This window comes from Filicampus tigris, chromosome 14, assembly GCF_054856515.1.
Source record: "Filicampus tigris isolate MCC_2025a chromosome 14, RoL_Ftig_1.0, whole genome shotgun sequence".
Taxonomy (NCBI): domain Eukaryota; kingdom Metazoa; phylum Chordata; class Actinopteri; order Syngnathiformes; family Syngnathidae; genus Filicampus; species Filicampus tigris.
In genome coordinates, this window is record NC_141230.1 from 6,511,724 (window position 1) to 6,532,978 (window position 21,255).

A 21,255-nucleotide genomic window follows, 5' to 3' on the forward strand; every position below is an offset into this window, starting at 1 on the left:
ATGCTCCTCTCCTGCGCTGAATTTAAAGGGGATGCGAGGAGCCACTTCCACTGGCTGGGAAGCAAGCCAGCTGTGTTCACTCCCAAAACGATGGAAACACATGTTTCTAACTGTCCCCATCTACAAAAATACCAAATGAAAGAAAATCCCACCCATGCTCACACTGTTAGACTGCGCTTTGCACTAAGCTTGTGCTGGGCATGAAAATAGGGCCCATAAAGGATGTTTTTGTCAAAATGTTGCCCCTTCTGGACCAAGGAGACAAATGCCAGACTAACTTACGCCTCATAAAACTGTCCTATAAGATTATCCCTCTGGCAGAGGTGTGTTAAGAGTGGATTTGTACCGATGATAGGGTCAGAAACGGGTGGGGCCAACATACATTACATACAACATTTAAATATTAATGTAATATTTTGAGATCTATTTCTTACAACCAAAAATCTTGTGTGGGAAAAGTAATTTGGCTCAGTGAACTGTAATGTGAATGGAATATAGCCAATCAAAGAAGCGCCTTAATGGACAAACAAGGAAGCAGCGGTAACCCAAACAAAAAAACATCCTACCCGATGTCGTTTTTTTGCAGAGCTGGGCTTACTGCCTATGTGACGGATCGGTCCACCTATCCGCCTATGACGGATGCCCATTTTGTAGGCGATAAACGATAGACGGGAAACTAACAAAAAATAGTCAGACTAAGCATAGTCGGAAGCCCATTTTTTTGCTGTCTATGTAATCATCAATTTTACTATTTGGTCCAGACAAAATGGTGGATAGACGGACAGTGGAAGTGTACCCCGGCTGCAGGCGGAAGGCGATAAACGGACCGCATATTTTTCGTAAAATGCCCAGCTCTGTTTTTTTTGTATGAAAGTGTATTCCCAGACGGCAACAAGTATTCTTTTGACGACATCGTCATCTTAAAATGCTCCCACCTCCGGTCCTCTTTGGAAACACTCAAGTAACATCATCATCTTCTTCTTATAGATGATCATGTTACATCTTTAAAGACGATTAGCATTCATGTAATCGCTCCACATTGCTGTATTGACAATGTTTGGTCGGTACAAAATTTGGACTGGTCGCCATCCAATCATAGGGTACGAATTGACAAAGAACCGTTCAAAATGACGTCCACGCTTATGGGCAATTCCAAGCCTTGAGTTAAGATGAAATACATGTTTTTGAAATGTGTGAGGAAGCCAGAGAACCCCGAGATTTGAACCTACCTCAGAAATGCGAGGAATACATGCAAAACGACTACTTATTTGCTTTAGGTTGGGTATGGAAAAACCTATTCATTTTGTTAAAAGTTGTGCCCTCTACTGAGGGTCATTGCAAACAGCCAAGAAGCAAAACAAATGTTCATGTAAAAAGTTGAATGCGGTGTGAATAAACAATGTCCCGTGTTGCACCGGGTCACATGCGTCTCCTCCAATCTGGCTCTTTGTCAGCCTAGATCTTCAATATGAGAAGGCAAACAGCTGCTGTGATTAAAAATAAATCACACTCAGCATTTCTCTAAACCCTGGAATAACTAATCTGGACTGGGACATGAAAGATGCATGAGGGAAAATGTAATGATTGCCCCTATCAAAAGATTAAACCAAGAAGGCTGCACTGCGAAAACAATGAGAAAAGTGCAGACGGCAACAATGGAGCTAAAATGAGTTTAAAGACTCACCTGGGTCATAACTGGCATGAATAGGCTTTTTTTAAACAAATCAGAAGTTACATTTGATGCTAGCTAAATCACACTAGTTGATTCATTTCACCAGAAGCGCATCATTTCCATCATTTAGCGCATAGTTCTGTCCATTTATTCGAAGTTTACGGACATTAGTCAAAATGCTACAATAGCAGTGTGGAGATTGGATGTGAATGATTCCAGAATAATACATAGCAATGAATAAAAATCACCAAACGCATGCACTGATGGGTTTAATAAGATCAACCTTCTTCAGAAGAAGAACAATATTAACAACACCTCCACCACCATCTCCATGAATGCTGAAACTGCTGTGACAACTGCAGCCTTCAAAGAATGCGTTTTCATGTGGCATAAGAAGGCATGCTCCCTTATCGCCGTGCTTACTGTTTTTCATTTGTTTCATATTGATGGCCTGGAAGTGTTTTTCATAAAAATATGTACACTACTGCATTGGCTTAGGATTGAGGATTGACGAAGGCACATTATGAGTAACATACAAATTTGGGTGACATCACTGCTGCAGTTACACAATACGAGCGTAAAACAGGAACCCTTTGTATAAGGGCAAAACTGTGGTATTTTGACTTAAAAGTGCCCTGAGAAGTGGTCTCTTTTACCTTTTTTTTTTTTTTTTTTAAATTGTAATCATATTTATGATTTACTACCTTATGTCTATGGCACACTTGTTCGGTTGAATTTTGAGGCGTAGTTGTCGGAGTGAATGCTTAAAATACTGCAAGTCAAAGTGTTTAGTAAGTTATTAACTCTAATTGAAGTAGATAAACTGTCATTAAAATTAATTCATGGTTCATTGGCCTTTATTTTTGCATAAACATTACCTATAAGAAGAAAACATATAAGTCAAGTAAATCAGATGGTTTGTTGGGTTAGGGTTAGGGTTGGAAAATCGTGGTTGATTTTGGGGGGCCTGAGACTGATAATGACATTTCAGTTTATTTCAAAAGGGAAACAGAATTGAATCGGTTACAACCTTGGTCACAGAACGAATTCAACTCATCAAACTACCACTGCATCTTTATTTTCATGTTATTTTTTTATATTGTGTGCAAAAATGCATAGATAGATGACGCATCACACCATCGATGCATTGATGGATATGTGGATTTTTTTTTTTTCATGTATAATTTTCTAATTCCAAAACATTGGAAGCAGCTGACTTAATAGACTGATAGCACCCTGAGCAAAGTCGCCGTAGGCTCGGGCAAGCTTCCCTCAGGCGAGCAGGCGACAGGTGGCCGCCGATGCCTGGGGCCGTCCCTCGGTGATAGCCTCCGCCTAACTCAGCACTGATGCTTGATGACAGAGAAGCTGCTTGGACAACACAGCCAGGGCACGGCCACAGTACAACTAGAAGTACTCAAACAGTGAGATGCCCGCTGAAGTCGGACCTGGACCTGGATCTTTGAAATTTTTGGTGGTGCCTCCACCACAAAGGGGTACCAGTGATGGTTGGGACTGCGATTGGCTGGCAACCAGTTCAGACTGTACCCCGCCTACCGCGACCCTTGTGAGGAGAAGCGGATGGATGATAGTTGAGAGAAAAATGTGATGTCAACCATAGAACCCAAAATACAAGTTAATGTACATAGCATTAGCAATGGAAGCACTAAAGTGTCTCTCCGATGGATGCTCACTGCAAAATGGCTACAACGGCACTAATAAAATCACTGAATTGTGGCTGAATTTTAGTCGACGTGAAAAGACCATTTTAACGTCTTTTTACCTTTGAATGACAGTTAAGATATTATACAATGTGAAATTCATGTGCAGACTTTCTTTATCATTTTTTGCTAGTGTTCAGATTTAGAAAACATTTACCTTTTGTTGTAAACAACTTCTTTTTACTCTTGTATGACAGTAAATAATGTTGAATAGTTTATTCAAACATTGCCTATCGAGTTAAAGGTTTTAGGATGGAGCAGACTGATTCAATTTTAATTTCCAATGGGGAAATTCCATCTAAATTTAGATTGAGGAGAGTGCATTTCTCACAAACCTTCATTTGTATTTTAATGTAATGTTAACTGGGCACTGTGCTGAGGGTTCAAATTTCAACTCTGACCTTTCCGTATATGGAGTTTGCATGTTCATTCATGACTCTAAACTGTCCATAGTTGTGAACACCAATGCTAATTTCTCTACATGTTCCCTGTGATTTGCTGGATAAACCCAGCCTCTTCTCCAAAGTCAGCTGGTGTAGGCTCTACCTTATCCACACGACAACAATGAGGACAAGTGGAATACAAAAAAATGGAAATGTTGACCTTGATCATGTCATAGTTTGTGTGTGTGTCTATCTACAGTATCTTTCCATTTTCTCTTCAGTTCTGCTTGTCATCATCAAAGGGGAGGTCAACCCAAAAATGTACTTTACAAGAACATGTAAAGCTGCTCCCTATGCTAACTTACTTTGGCTGTTGTGCAAGGTACACCCTGGACTGTTTACAGGGCACAGAGACAAACATTCACACTCATATTTATACCTTTGGACAATTTAGAGTGTGCAATTCACCCAAGATGCATTTTTTTCTATGAAGTTTTTTTCTATGAAGTTGAAATACCCAATGCAAGCAGGAAAACAAACTCTACACAGGTGGGCCTGTGCCGAGCACCGTCTTGAATGCGAGGCAGACGCGCGAACCACCAGTTGACTGTGCTGCCCATGACCTTATATTAAAAGCCTCAAAACAAGACAAGCGGTGGATGAGTAACTAGCATTTACGAATGTTGCGATGAACTCTCATCACGCATTAACCGCATCAGGAGCCTATTGAGTCGGGCGTGCCGCTTGAATGGCCACTGGTCACTTATTGTCCTGAGTGTGTTTATCTTAATACATCCAAACGATCATTCCGCAGATCGGCAGGACATCAGCCTTGCGCTACCTCGCTCTCCCAAGCCATTCATTCGGAACAAAGACAAACAAGACCGATTCAAATATTGACTACCATGAAAATAAGTAATGAGTGTGTTCCAGTGTGTTCCATGCTAACATAAGGCCCTCATTATTTGTGTGTGTGTTAATCAACTAAAAACAAGAGGAAGCCACACTGCATGCGGGTCTCTACGAGAGGAAATTGTCATTAATTGTCAGACGTTATCGCATGTTGTACACACACGCACGTTGACATGGGCGCACAGTGTATTCAATATTCATCAGCACAAGCTGTCACATTATGGACTCCCTCTGCTGAAATACTTAAACAGCTGACAGAGCACAAGTGACACGCACACACACACACACACGCGCTCCTTGCAATAGTGACAGGAAGTCAAAAGAAGATACAGGTGAGAAGAGATAACACTCCCTCAAAATAAGCGAGTCATTGCTCTTTTTCCAATACCTGCTCAAATTTACAACACCATCCTTCTAGACTGCCTTGTAGAGGGGTGGTCCCCCATCTGCACAAGTAAAATGGCTTCAGAACTGTTGATTGACAATTTCTCAAAAACGATCACTTTGCTGCATCAACAACCAACAATCCTTTTTTTTTTTACTTCCAGAAGGTGTTTGATTCAATCAACAGAGATGTCCAGGCTTGGGAAGTAACAGAATGTCATCAGGGATTTTTCTTTTTTAATTATTACATTTTTTTATTTTTTATTTTTTTTCAGATAAAACAAGATTACAAGTACCGGACAGAAGAGAACCTAATTTGAAAGTGGGCAAAGCAAATTTGTTATTGTTTGATAAGGGAAGTGGGGGGAGGGGGAGGGGCTACCGCTAACTGCAAATGTTGTCTTCTTAAATTCAATTTGTCCTCTTTATTTTCATTTCTAGTTAAACAACATATTTGTTTTGCTAGCTAATCCAATTTGGCAGACGTGGCATCACATACTGTACAAGGTCAAACGTGATTGGACAAAAAAACTGTTACATCCACATGCACCGGAAACAGTGAAGCCAAGAGAAACACTACGCAATGAAGAGAATAGACTGGTGGGAATAAATTAATACCATTTAATACACAAATATTGCAACTTATACTGTACATGTAAGTCAGCGTTTCTGATAACTAGGCCCTCTTTGCTGGCCCTGACCGCTCACCACTGGTACTGCATATGTACAATATTTCTGCAATCATAGCCAGGTGTGTGATTAGGGGGAGGCCTTTAATTGTACACATTTTTCTTCAATAATGTTAAACAATATTAACCATACATAAAAACGGACCCAAACAAAATAAAAAGGACTACCATGGAAAATTGAAAATCAGGCAGATTGGGCAGCAAATTGGTACATAAAATAAGATAATCTTATAATACTTATAACACTGCACAGGGGTCTCATTAAGAGCATCTGGTAAGTCTCTGCATTACAAAGCAATTTGGGAGGTGCTGCTGTTTTATTTATTAACAGTTTAGATGGTTGGAGCAGTTGATTGTAAAAGGGTGAATGACATCATCTATGAACTTATTACACTTACTAGTAACTATTGTTTCTTGTTTTGTTTTTTACAGCAAAATCCATCCATCCATTATCCATACCGCTTATCCTCACAAGGGTCCTGAATTGGTTGCCAGCCAATCGCAGGGCACACAGAGACAAACAACTACTCGCACTAACAATCACACCTAGGGGGCAATTTAGAGTGTTCAATTAACCTACCAAGCATGTTTTTGGAATGTGGGAGGAAACCGGAGTACCCGGAGAAAACCCACGCAGGCACGGGGAGAACATGCAAACTACACACAGGGAGGCCGGAGCCGGGATCGAACCCACAACCTCCGAACTGTGAGGCGGATGTGCTAACCAGTCGACCACCGTGCCACCCTTACAGCAAAATGTTTATTTGTATTGAGTAGATAACACACTCACCGCCACAATTTGAGGAAGACAATCAGATTTCGAATGAAACTATTACATGTCTCTTAAATGATATTGAGAGTGAAAATAAGTCATCCTGGTTTTGTGTTGATACACATAATGCAAAATATGAAAACTGATTATGCTACAGTATTGACCTACAGTGTTCTGCATATATTCCCTATGCTTGTTGCTTCATTGGGATGTGGACAACTTGTGTGTACGTGTTGCAGATCAGGTCTGGACTCGGCCTAAGAAAGGTGTATTAGCTCACCTGCTCCCGTACAATCGGCAGTGTCACGCTAAATTAGCCTTCAATGAACACGTACACGCACGCAAACACACACGCGACATACACACAAATACGCTCGAAGCGATTGGGTGATAACAGCGACGATACGACTGCGCCCGTCTGTCTGTTGATGCCACTGTGGATAACATTCACAGCTCCATTTTCAACCACTCCCCTTGCACTACACTAGCAGGACGCATGAAAACACATTTGTACAACACACGCAAGCGCTTCCAACTTTCATGTCATTTTGCTGGGATGATACAGGTGAAGTGATAAAGGCAAATATTGATGGGAAATTAATGTCAAATGAAAATGTCAAATACAGTGGTACCTTGACTTGCAAGTTTAATTCTTAATACCAGGCTCATGACACAATTTACTACATCAAGTTCCCCCAATGAAATAAACTGAAATGCTATTCATGTATTCCAGCCCCACAAAAACCCAGCACAATAGTTTTTTTTTAATGCATGATTTTAAAAAGAAAAATACCAATATACATCATTGAACATCATCTTTACCATCATATAGTTTATTCATAAAATGGTGCTGAAAAACACTTCATTTATCACAAAGACAAGTAACAGAAAAATAGCGAGTAAAACACACATTCGGGACTAAAACATGAAATCAAAGACAGAAATAAATAAGTAGGGGACAAACAAATACCGTGTGGTTAGTTCTGTGTTAGCGTCTGCTTGATGCTCCTTGTGAGCGTTTTCATTTTGTAATGTGTCTGACTGTGCCGTATATCCATTCATCCATTATCGATACCACTTATCCTCACAAGGGTCGCGCTGGAGCCTATCCCAGCTGTCTTCGGGCAGTAGGCGGGGGACACCCTGAATTGGTTGCCAGCCAATCGCAGAGCACACAGAGACAAACATCCCCACTCACAATCACACCTAGGGGCAATTTAGAGAGTCCAATCAACTTACCATGCATGTTTTTGGAATGTGGGAGGAAACCGGAGTACCTCGAGAAAACCCACGCAGGCACGGGAAGAACATGCAAACTCCACACATGGAGGCCGGAGCCGGGGTGACTGTGCCGTTTAGTAAACGGCTAAAAATGAATCACTAACTGTGTCGATGATTTTTTTCTACTTGAGCGGCGGTAAGTCTAAACTATAAGTAATAGGAATGGACACATTTATTGCTTGTGCTCGTTAAAAAAATACATGGGACGAGGAAAAAATAACCACATATTCAATCACAATTGCAATATTGAGGAAAAGTCTGAGTCAAATTATTTTTCGAAATCGGTCAGCCCTAACTCTGATGTGCACTTTGTGCTGCACACCACACAGAGAACCAGATCACACACATGTGGGAATGCGAGAGATGTCAAATTAAAGTAGCCCACCAAAAGCGCTGCACCTTTTGAGCCGGGGGCCGTGAGGTTGGCTCTCTGCCTTGAACAAGGGCACCTGGACAAAAGTCAGAAAGCAGAACAGCATCTCTCCAACTACTACTTAAATTTTTATTTCATTGGACTTTATCTGTGACATTGTGGTTCCAAAGAATAAGGCCCAAGTCCTCACAGATACTGCAGTAATACTGTAAGACTTTCATGATATTCCAAATTTTAGAGTACTAGTGTAGTAGACTAGAGCAGGCTAAAATCCAGACGAAAATCTGTCTTAAACCTAAAGCAGAGGTATAAGTCCCATACTGGGGAGCCCCTATCCAGCCTGTTTTAGATGTTTCCCTAGCTCCAACACATCTCATTCATGTAAGGGAACAAAATGGTAGAATGGCATGACGACATGTCAACTGTCTTTGACATTTCTATGGAAAAGTGTGCCTCCTTGAATGAATGAATGCAGGCCAGTTGTGGGGTGAGGAGGTCTTGAACGTTGGAAAATGTTGCTATGCTTATCACAAGATGCTCACTGCTCCTGATGCTGATGTCCCACCTTGATAGCGCTCTTCAATCCACTCTGTGCTCAGCCATGTTAGGATATTTTTTTTCCCAACTGTAACTACTTTTCAGCGGGTAGGTGGGTTGGTTTGTCTTGTAGCATTTGTGAAGCACTTTCTGCTACTTTTTAAGTATGAACGATTCTATATCAATAAAGGATTGATTGATTGATTGATTGATTGATTGATTGATTGATTGATTGATTGATTGATTGATGGGTGGGTGCCAATTTGAAATTGGCAAAAACGTCTCGTTGAACATTTATAGCATAGTGCCTTATGAACCCTTGTAATGTATCTTTCATTAGTCCCTTGCAAGATGATTGATTGTTTCAGATACTTCCTTTTTCTTCCTTTTTTTCTGATTGAAAAAATCTAAAGTAAAAATAACAGTGTGTTCCTTTAGGGGGGCATCAAGTGGGGGTTTGCACAGGGTGACATTCAAGTTAGAACCGCCACCGCTCAAAATTTTTGTGACTTTGTGAGACAAAATTTTTAAAGAAACAAATACACACTTCTCAAATTGTACAACCAGTATTATTTAAAATGATGAAAATATCTCGACCAAATCTGACTCGACCTGATGTTTCTCGGCATACATCCCCTCCAACTGCCCGCTTCCCTCCCGCCTCCTTCTTTCAATGAAGGCCGTGCCAGTCAGAGGGCGGGGGTCTCAGGCCCGGGCCTCCCAGACAACTGCAAACAATTAGGGAAATTAGTGGCTCCAGCATCACCATCAGGAGGCCTGCTTGTTTATAATTTAATCGGGCCGCATGTCAAAACAGTCAGGGCTTGAGAGAAACAAGATGCGTCGGTGAGATGAAATTCAAACTGCCAGCCAGCTCAAAATATTAGGAGTGCTCGTTTAATACAGTGTGCCAGCGCGTTGCACACAGTGACATGTAGCAGCAGGACACAATCAGAAAGGCAATTTTTTTTTTTAAATCATGGAAAAAATAATTTAGACTTTTTTTTTTTAAATCCAACCCACATTTTGTTAGTTAATGCTTTCAGTTTTTGGACCCTTGCCCCCTTACTCACTCCCTCCCTCCTCATTTCACTTAGCGGTGCTCTGGGAATTTCAAAAGCTTGGATCTGCGCCGCCTTTCAAATTCATTATAAAAGCTTTTTGCTAACTAAATAGAGAGAGAGGGAGGGAAAACTGCCACATTCATCTCTTGGAACACCCCCCCCCCCCACACACCTCCACCCACGTCCTCCTGACAATATATAAATAAACTAGAGTGACCTGATTGAGATGTAAAAGCCAGGGAGTTAGCGCTGGGACCCATGCATTACTTCCCAACATTAAGAGGCGTCTGCTCAGGCGACACATGGCATTCGGGGAAAGCGGCCCCAACAGGCAAACGTTGAGGTTACAAATGATTCACCCCAAACAAAGGATGAAACAGCAAGAAAACCAACATTTCTTTTGCTATTAGCACCTTCAAAACCTCTTGCCAAACCACACAAACATCAACGCTTCACTAACATAAATCCAAAAATATTGGAACATCAACGGCCTGGAGTAGTGAAGGCCTTTGCCAAGGCCAAACAATCCTAATTTGGACCAGCACCAACTGTGCACCTTCTGAAACATCTCGTCATTGTGCTTGAATATCATTTGTGCGCTATTCTCAAACAAGGTAAGGAAAATCGAAAAACTTTACAAAAAAAATAATTAAGAGAACCACAAAGAACATATATGGGTTTTTCTTTGGCAGCAGGGTCCAAACTACGGCCCATGGCTCATTTGCAGCTTTTCGTGCAGTACTTTTTATGGCATATTAAAATCCAAATCACCTTTGACACAGCCCACAAAATGGGGGACGGAGGTGGGTGGTGGTCACAGCATGAAAAGTCTGGTTGTCGATTGTCGAAAAGTGGGGTTGTGACACCCACAACCATGGGTGAGATGCCCTATACCGCAAGTAGTACTAATAATAATGAGAGGGTTTTATATAGAAATTTTCTATTTTTTCAAATAAAAAAACAAACCATTTACTGCTCAAATACTGCCAAAACCTCTATTCATATCGCAGCAAAAAGTGTTTGCTCCACTTTCTGCTCTGTGTCAAAGTCTGATTTGATTTGTAATGTTGAGATGTGATTCGGCTGCTGCTGTGTGCAGGCAGGGATCTATTACAGTATAGTGGGAGACAGGGCTTGCGGGCCACACCAAAATCCTGAAAAATCCTAAATTACCAAAGTTACCTTATAACACAAAGCGGTGACAAGCAATTTGAGTAACTATAACATTAGAAAAATGCATAATTACTAAAATGATTATTTAATACATTTAAGTAAAAGAATTTGAAATTGGCTGCTGTTGTTATACTGTGGTACCTTGAATTACGGGTGTTCCAACTTGTTTTTTTTATTGTTTAGTATAAATGCACCAAAATGAAAATTTTCGGCCAAAACCGAAAACCAAAAATGTGTGTAAGGACTGTCGCAATGCACTTTCAGTTGTTTATTGAACAAGAAAAACAGTCACACACATAAATAACAAAATGAAAGCACTCACAAGGAGCATGGAGAAAGCACTAACACTAAAGTAACTGCATGGTAATGGCCAACAGGACTGAATCCATGCTGAATCCTGGTAACAGTCACCAGGCTACATCCAATTAACTCATTCACTGCCAGACATTTTCAGACGCACTTTTACACTAACATTTGAAAAATTATGAAAAAAGTATAAATAACTTCCTGCGATTGAATGTCTAGCCTGTGAAAAGACGAGTAAATTTGTCAATGGCAGTGAATGAGTTAAAGGCAATACATGAGGAGACTAAAGTGAATACGTGTGACTTTCCTTAATCACACTTCATAAAACCTAGTTATTTCTTTACATTCTCGTTAATTATGTTTTTCTATTTAGATTTAACATTGCAGTTCTATTTGTCATCATTACCAGCATATTGTCATAAAATTGTGTTTTTTATTGTGGGGCTGGAACAGAATAATGGCATTTCAATTAACTTCAACGGATTCAATACTAGTAAAATGAGTTGTGAGCAGAAAATTAAACTCTATCATTGTATATGCTTGGTCATGAAGGACGGTAATGATGTAGAACAGGGAAAGAAGGCTGAATTTGAAGGATATTTTGAATTGGGTCATCTCGCTCATGACGTAATCTGCCTTCAAATGCAACTCCCCCAGAATAAAGTTACTAATTTGGACACATCTGCTTTTTAACAGCATTTAAAATGCCACCCAACCAAACATTACCAGCATAATAAAGCAAGGCACGTCAAGAAGAGACGGTAAGCATGTTGTGCTGGAATAAACAGAAGAGCGGAATGAGGTCGGCGTGGATGGAAGAGGGACTCCTGACGCTGATGGTCTTGGTGGAGCATCATTAAAGCTGATGGGAATCACAACAAGGCCGTAATTGGCGATAAGACAACGCACGGTGAAAGTGATCCAGAGCCAGGGATCATGATAGCACAAAGACACGCATGCACACGCATACAGCAACACATACACTCACTCAGTGTGCGCTTGAGTGACAGACCAGCCAGAGAGCAGACCACAAGAGCTGGCAGACATGCAGGATCCCGGTCAAAGAGCATTATTTCCAGTGCATGACTGCATGCAGCGTGGCACCAAACGGCTCTCATTACAGCAGCCCGCTAATGTGGCTGAGCTGGGCCGGCCTCTCGCGCAATACACACTCGCACACACTCAACACACGGGCCCTGACCACCAGCCGCCAGGCCGCGCAATCAGCCGGCTGCTATCAGCTTTCTAATTGGATCAGTGGCACGAATGTGATTACAGCAGGCGTATTTATTTACATAATAATTATTACTGCCGTCCCCAGAGGAGCCGCCGAGAACATCGGGGCCTGAGGAGAGATGGAGGGCGGGATAGGATAGGAGGGAGGGAGATTATGGGCAGTGCAAACAGGGAGGATGAAGAGTCTGCAAATTGACTTTGAGCCAAACAGTGGAAGAATGCGTGCTCGCTAAATTTTCAGCACTTACATTCAAAGGCCTTGCTTTCTTTCATGACATCAGTCGGAATAGGATGGAGTGAATATAGAGTTTAATCACTAACAACTATTATACTTACAATTACGCTTCCCCCATATTGCAGTTCATTGTTTGCACCCACTTTATATCGTCGATTGGTATGATATGTTTTTTGTTACGCAGAAGCTGCTGTCGGCCACAGCTCTCCCCAGACATTCACGTGCACACTTGCTGATATTACACGCCATCCCGCAGGGCCCTGCCCCATAAAGGAACATGCATGTAACACAGACACGTAGACAGTATTTTCGGCACATTTTGTGCTGGTTTGTGCTTGAATACATTTTCAATGTGTTTAAAGAGTGTCTGAGAGTTAACATTTGTTTTAAGGTGTTTAAAGTGTGTGGGAGGGGTAAAACTATTTTGAACATATCGTCTCTGACTCTTTCCTTTGTATATGTGCATTTTCACCCATTGAGTCTGGAAAATATCCCAAGCAATAAATGGGGTTCACACATTCATACATTCATTAAAAAGGCTAACTGCAATACAATACAAAGATAGACAAATATGCTTCCCACTACCTAACTGAGCTATCAACAGTATAACATAACTTTACGGAAATGAGCAGCATTGCTTACCTCGGAGCACACTATGGCAACTACCTAGCTATTTCTATATCTTGCATTCATCTGAATTATTGAGGGTTTTCAAAACTGAACCAAATAGTTATCATTTACACAACTAACAATCCGAATCTTCTGATGTCTTCTTCTTGATTTGTTTTGACAGTTAATAATTGGAAATGTGCACAATCTACACCTACAGGACGCCAACCACCAGAAAGTCGTTTCAAGTTGCTTTTTAGCAGAGTTGGGCCTTTTACAAAAATTTCCCGGTCCGTTTATCACCTTGCGTCTGCAGCCAGGGTACCCTTCTGCTGTCCGTCTATCCGCCCTTTTGTCCGGCCGGACCAAATAGTAATCACCTATAGGCCGGTCCAACCTTCTGTCTACCAACTTCGAACAACATTCGACCCCAACTTCCACCACCAAACGATAATTCAACCGAAATTCTCACCTGTGCCAAACTAAATGCTTCTCCTTTCAGGACCTAGAAGCAGTCAAAGAGCCTCGGCCGCGGGCCAACGGGAAACGGAAGCCTCGCTGCGGTCATTGAAGCCTCACCATGAAAATGGACCATAGATGATTACGCAGACGGAAAACATGGTCTTCCCAACTGTGCTTAGTCCGTCTATTTTTTGAAGTTTCCCGTCTATCGTTTAACGTGTACAAAATGGGCGTCCATCATAGGCGGGTAGACGGACCGGTCCGGAATTGCCAGCTCTCTTTTTTAGTCACTTTCCGTTACAGGCAATATACTCTCAACACCTCTAAGCTCGTACAGTTCATGCCCAGTTTAACAGAATTAGGCTAATTTGGTTGAGTTTCTTTATACCTAGCCTGTTCGTACTTCAACTAATCGGGTTAGCATGCAGTTAAGTATAAGACATTAGCGCATTGGAGATAAGCATGTTAGATGTTTTTGCAGGCACTGTCTGGGGTCTGGTGTTGCAGTTCCCTCACGTTAACATGTACATATGGACATAATGCACACAAATGCACATTAATTCACATTAGTGGCAGCCTGCATTCCCTGTGGACTTCCCGTCCTGACAAGCTACCACCATAGATCTTTGAATAAAACGCAGATAAATGTTGTTCTCTTCGGAATCTTTCAAATACATCCTTCTCATTTACCAGCAGGCCTTCGGACAGAGAGAGTCAGGCTGAGCGATGTGGGAGGGGGGAACTCTGGGGACATGGTTAAGTTTATGTTTGTCGCCATTGAAGTCGTCCATGGCCCGACTTTGCGTGCCGCTTAATGGCGTATAATCACAGAGTCTTCTAAAATGGGCAATTATATATCGGCTATGGCACGCTAGAATGACGGCAAGCCCTCGGGGCTGCAGTAAATTAACAGTCATTAATCAGCTCCGTTTCGGAAGCCTTGGTTGATAAATACCTCGAGAACGAATACGGTTTACTCAGCATGTATAAACTACATTTGATATGTGTTCTGATGGCTGGCAGGGTGGGACAGGAAGCATGCAGGCTAACTAAAGAGTCCCAGAGGAGCGCTACCACCGTTGTTGATGTAAATATACATCCGTTTTAAAAAGAGAATTAATGCCACCTACTGACAATTAAAGATGTAATCGGCTTCCTCGTTTACAAAAAGTTCTGAAAAGTAAATATTAAGCTAACTGGAAGTCTATGGCTGAGTTCCAATTCGGGATGGCCAAGCAACAACTGTCAAAACAAAACAAAGACTCCTCTGGGAGCAAACAGTGTCCACTCGAATGGAGGGTTAATCAAATATCTGGAATATCTGCTTTCCGGGTTTAATAACTGACGAGACCACATGCAATATCTTCTTAATGACTGGGATTTTTTAGCACTTGCAGTTAACTGACTGCAAACATGACCATAGTTTCAGTCTATGGGCCGGTTAGCATCTTTTTAGCAACAGGGGAAAACCTTTTGAATCCATGAGGGCGGAATCAAATGTTTAGGTCCACCCTACGTTTAGCCGCGCCTCGAACTGCGCAAGGCAGCCAGGGCTATTCGGGCAAGGCTCAATATTCGTAGAGAGCTGCGGTCAAACGTATAAACTGGAGCATCTCGATCTTTGTGCCGGTGCAAGTCTTGTTTTAGCATGTTTGGGAATTTGGGATCTGCGCCATGCTTGGCATTTTGGCAGACCAAGGAACTTCTCTTTTACACGTCCCCGGCACACCTGACAGTTTGGTGGCTGAAAGTTGAAAGTAAACTAAACTTGATGTTTTGGCGCAGGTGGTCGAACTCAATATTGCTGAATTTGATTGAGATGCATGCAGACAGATTCGGCTCTCCGTGAATATACTGTATGTAGTGTATGACATCATATTTCATTCATAAATATGACAACAGCATGCATTGGTAATATGGCTCGCCAAATAATTTTCTGTCAACTCTCGTGGCTTATTACGGCCACTCCTCTTCATCACTTGTGTCCTTCCAATCATTCCTTTTCCTCAAGCTGCCTATGCATCTCTCGACACTCAGCCACAGACAGACTGTTAACGCAGCTAATGTCATTAATTATGAACCAATATGTTACCGTCTGTGTGCGGCTTGGGGGAATTTGTGGCTCCTTGGCCTGGCATCTGGTCCTCTCTCATCATCAAGAAACAAGGGAATAGACGTAGAAGGTGGCGAGATAGATTTGACAGATGTGAAGGAAAGAAACCAAGAGGCGGTAAAACAGGAAAAACCTGAGGGGGGAAAACATTTGGGGGAAAAGTTCTTAAAAGGCCAAAGGAGATGAAGGAAGAAAGTGAAGCAGACATGCCATCAAATGACTGTTTTGTATGTACTGTTTGATTGCATTTATCACTTGGCTTTTACGAGATTGTTATTGCTGAAGCAGGTGTTATAGAGTTTAAAGGTCATTGGATTGTGCAGAAATGATCAACTGTCAACTGAGATGGTATAAAGTACAACAATGGTAAATGACTTTTTTTTAAGTGGTAAACAGTGCTTGGTTGCTAGGATGCTAGTCGATTGCTGTCTGTGCCTGGGAGGTGAGTCTCTTGACAGAGACTGAACATGGCCGAAATGCTGTCACCGAAATGCTGTCACCATATTCTACCGAACAGCCAGAACAGCAATACCTGTCCCGCTTTTGTCGCTACACTAAAGCTAGGTTGCAATGAGTTCAATTTCCTTTTCAAAGGTCATCACATTTACATGCCGTCAATATTCGGGTTATGGTCACCATTAGGTTTTTTTAATCATTCGTAATAACATGCGTAAGCAGAAGAGTTAGATTTAGAATTAGAATATCCCCATGTAAACCGCGACGCGTGAACAACCTCATGACGCAAATTGACGTCATTTCCACGTATTACTTTGTACCATCAATAAAACACATTCTTTCACTACATAAATAAATTAGTTGGTTTCCTCCTCACTCCAAAAGTGTGGTTTTGTGCTGCGTCTGAGTTTGTTTGTTTATCTCTGCTTGTGTATTTCCGATGGGTTGCGCGTCGGATGCTGCGCGTAAAAAAACTGCATAGACTGTCATTGTTTTGTTGTGTTTTTGTGCTGGTCTTATTAGTGCTACCAGCAAGTGTCACCGGCAAGACCAGCAACAAAAGGAAAACAAAACAGCCAAGATTCGAATAGCCGAAACTTTGCTCACTGGGCAACCTGCTCTATGATGTCAGAGGCGCCCAACAGGGCCAGCCTGTTGCGGAGCCCTGCCAGGAACTTGTTAGAGTCCCTGATTCTGCTCCTTGAGCCCCGCCCCTTCCTTTCCGTGTGTGTGTGTGGGGGGCGGGGTGTTTATGGTTGTCTTGGTGCAGGTGTGGAGAAACAATTGGTGCTGGGACCAGATGCAAGCCATCACAATCAGCAGCTTACTTAAGCTGGGTCCAACCACCACCTTGTCGCCAGATCAACACTCTCGATTGAGAGTTTGTGCATCCAGCAACTATCCTGAACTCTTGCAAGTACTTTCAGAAATTTGAACCTGTCTTTATGTCACTTCTCAGGTTACCCCGCACTCGGCCTGCCAACGCTGTGCCGCGAACCCCGCCTGTTCCCAAGACAACTTCTGGACTCGCTCTCCGATCTACACCTTCATCCCTGTTTCAATAAACACATCGTATTTCCCAACACATCGTATTTCCCAATCACTGGTCTATGCTGCTTTTTTTTTTTTTTCTCTCTCTCTTCAGCATGGTACAAGTAGTTCCTGTACTCAAAAGACCAAGATTCCACGCAGATAAAGCATGCTCAGAACATAAAACAATGTTTCTTTTAACAGAGGTATTCTGATAGACGTTTTCATGACCAAATATTCGGGTAACCCAGGGGTCTTATTCTGTTTTTTCAAAACCTGCGTCATTGTAGTTTCAATATTTCTCATCAGTGGTCGCCTTCTGTGGTTGATCAACAACAACAAAAATCACAGCAAATTGTACACCCACAGAGGCAATCAAGTTTTGTGGTTCCACTGTATTCTGCAGAGCTGGATATTTTACCAAAAATTGAGCATCAGTCATCCGTCATCAGCGAGGGTACACATCTATCTTCCGTCATTTTCCCCGGGGGGAAAAAAATAGTACCCCCCGCCAGTCCGCCTCTAATTTTAAATAGCTGTCGGTCGGCAAGTCCGACTAAACTTTCCCTCGCACTCACACTCACGATGGACCGTTCCGTCACATAGACGGAATGCCCAGCTCTGGTACTTTGTGTACTGTATTGTGTGTGCGGGACAAAACGGTCGTGGTTCTTATATAGAACTGTGAAAATGACCAGTGGTTTTCAATGTTGTGATTGAATGGTGTAAACCGAGTGTCTTCTCTATATTTATACAGAAATTATGTGTTGCAAAAGTTGATATTAAATTAGAATTCTTTCTACGTGACTAATTTGTCACCGCACAGCCATTCTGGTTGCGTCCCCGTTAGCCCGACGCGGTTCACGCCGGGACAGAGGGAAGGCGCGAGCGGCACCCTGAAAGAGAATAAAGCAAAATGGTCTGAAGCCACTGTCCACTTTATGGCTTACACCTGTGGTTTTGCAGCTGTGACAAAAATGTCTACTGTGGGAAAAGTCCTCCTCCAAAGAAATGTTAGCAGTGCGGCAAATGTGCTTAAGTCATTTGAGTTTTTCTTCTTTTTACCCGTCATATGCACCCGTGGCCGAATTACAACTCTAAGCCGCGTGCCTCTGATGAAAAGCATCTTTGTTTTCTCAAACTTATTGTTACTGACGTTGTCTTCATTTTTTTTCTACCACGCAGGGAGTCAACTTGTGCGGCCTTAAGCGTGGCCTGCCTGTGACCTCTGCTTTGTTCAAGTGAATTTAAACCTGTCGTGACAAATTCCACATAGAGTCAGAGGCTTTTTTTATTTTATTTTAATTGGTGGCACACCAACCACTTAAAAGCAGGCTGCATACCAGGAAAACTACAGTACAGTGAAGGCTTCAAAGTGGAACAAAAAACCAACAGAAAACAATTCCGTAAAGTCAAGGGTCAAACTGTCACAGTCGTAAAACCCATTATTAACTGTGCGGGCAACGTTGTAACATTTGAAAATTCATTCGCTGTAATATAAAGCTAAATAAACAAATATAAATTGAAATTCATGGACATTGTTAGATTGCAGAGGTGATGTTAGAGTTGGCTAAAAGAAGTGTGCACCTATAATTTTAATTTAATTGTATTTCTCATATTGTACTGACAATATCAGACGTGCACGTCAGGCTCACAGCCAAGAGGTTCTGGGCTTGAATCTTGGCCCAGGCTCTCTTATGTGACGTTTATATGTTCTCCCCATGCTTGTGTGGTTTCTGCCTTCTTCCCACAATCCCGAAACATGCATGTTAGGTTCGTTGAAGACTAAGTTGTTCATTGGTGTGAATGTGCAAGTGAATGGTTGCGAATGGCTGACGACCAGTCCAGGTGTTCCATACCTATCGCCCAAAGTCAACTGGATTTTGCTCCAGCTCACCCGTGACCCGAACAGGTGGTATAGAAAATATGTATAACAGACAGAGTAGTGTTGAATGGAACGATTAATTTGTTATTCGCCCTAATGAAGAAAAACAACAGGCTGCTGGGCATGTCTGTCAGACACACAATAATGACTCACTGCTGTGTATTACAATTTTTCTCAGTCGCTTTGGGACATATCTTGAATCATCCTTGAAATTTACAAAACAGTAAGTGCATTTCTCCAAACAATTCATACAAAAAGTAAAACCACTCCAAAAGCCAGTCTTTTTTTAAAAATCCTTAGTTCACCTGTCAAAACATCACTATCTATGTCAATGAACATCTCAGTGCCATCACACAAGTCTTGACAAGTTTTTGTGTCATTGTGTACGGATAAGAAAGTCAAATGGCTTAAAGATTTGAGACTTGACTTGGACTTTGCTTCGAGACTTGTGCCCATCTCTGCTACATGCAGTGTTGTAAGAATTACAGTACAGTTTTCCTAAAACTATACATTCCTTGCTGTTGGGCGACATATTTTCATTCACATCACAGGGCTACAGATTGTCTATTTTTTTACCAGCAGCACAATCGTCCTTAAATTAAAATTTTAGGGGTGCAAGCAGAACATTTATGGGTCTATGTTGTAAATAAATGTTCATAGTCAAAATTCACATTTCCTCTTATTTAGTTACTGTACAATGGAGCTGCATACTCGCAGGATTTGCATATTAGGATACAGATTTGCATATTCGCAGAGTTTTTCTTTCCTAGTCTCGTGCAATCTTTCTCATTCGCGAAAGTGTAACTTTCAATCTAAAATACAGAATTTTCGAAACTTAAGTGATAATTTACGCCAGAACATAACTCCAGATTACACTGTTACATATACTGACAACATGATTAAGCAATTTGACTGTCATATCCATACACAATGACGCAAAGAGTCGCTCTGATGACACTGACATGTTAAGTGACAAAAATATTTACTTTTGAGAGTGTAGTCAGGATTTTGAGAACATCTTTCACAGGGATCCGTGATGTTTTGCTACTTGTATGAATATTTTGAGAAATGCCCCTACTGTTTTGCAAATTTCAATTCTGACCTGAGAAATGTACCAAAGTGTCTGAGAAAAACTGTAAACAGAGCACCAGTGAATGTGTCATTCATATAGATACTTTGATCTCAACATCTGCACCCACCAATGAACTAGATCAGCATGAGTAGGTGGCTATGTAAGTGTTCTTGCAATATATCAACGGGAAACTTTGACAACGTTTACAGCGATCAGCTCGTTGTCATAAGTAAACACATCACTGGCGTCTGGCGAAATCTTCATACTTCCAAAATCATCACATGACCCCAAAAGTGTCATGTTTCTTCAACCATTAACATTGCATTATCAAAGAGAGCAAGTGTGTTCATATACAGTAGGTAGACTGATTCAGAGGGATTGTCCCACGCTGTTATCATATCAATGAATGAAATAAGATGACATCCAACACACACGTCCACGGAGCACAAAAATCTGTCTCCCTGTACCTCAAACAAATACACCAAAATCATGTGCCACCATTTAGACCTGCTTTTTGGTAGTCTAAAATGTTGTCCTCTTTTTGTCACCAAATTTCGGGTTGCATCAGGGGCTGCGGCAGCCACGGCAGCCGGAGCGCCCAGCGAAACATAGCGCATCTCCCACATTCACTAGACTTGCCCTAGCACAAAAATTAGGATGCGCCCGTTTTTATGCTGAGTGCACAGGCACCTGTCTACCAAAATTATCTATATCACAGCCTGATGCCAGTGATATGTGAAATTATTCTACACTCTGTTTCTTATTGAGAGTTTCTGCTCCCATGTCACGCGCAGAACATTTACTGCCCCTTGTCTATTTTAAGTGCTAAAATAATTCAGTCGTGCTATTCGCTTTGGTTTCGACAGCCTTTAAATATACTTTGCAGTGGAC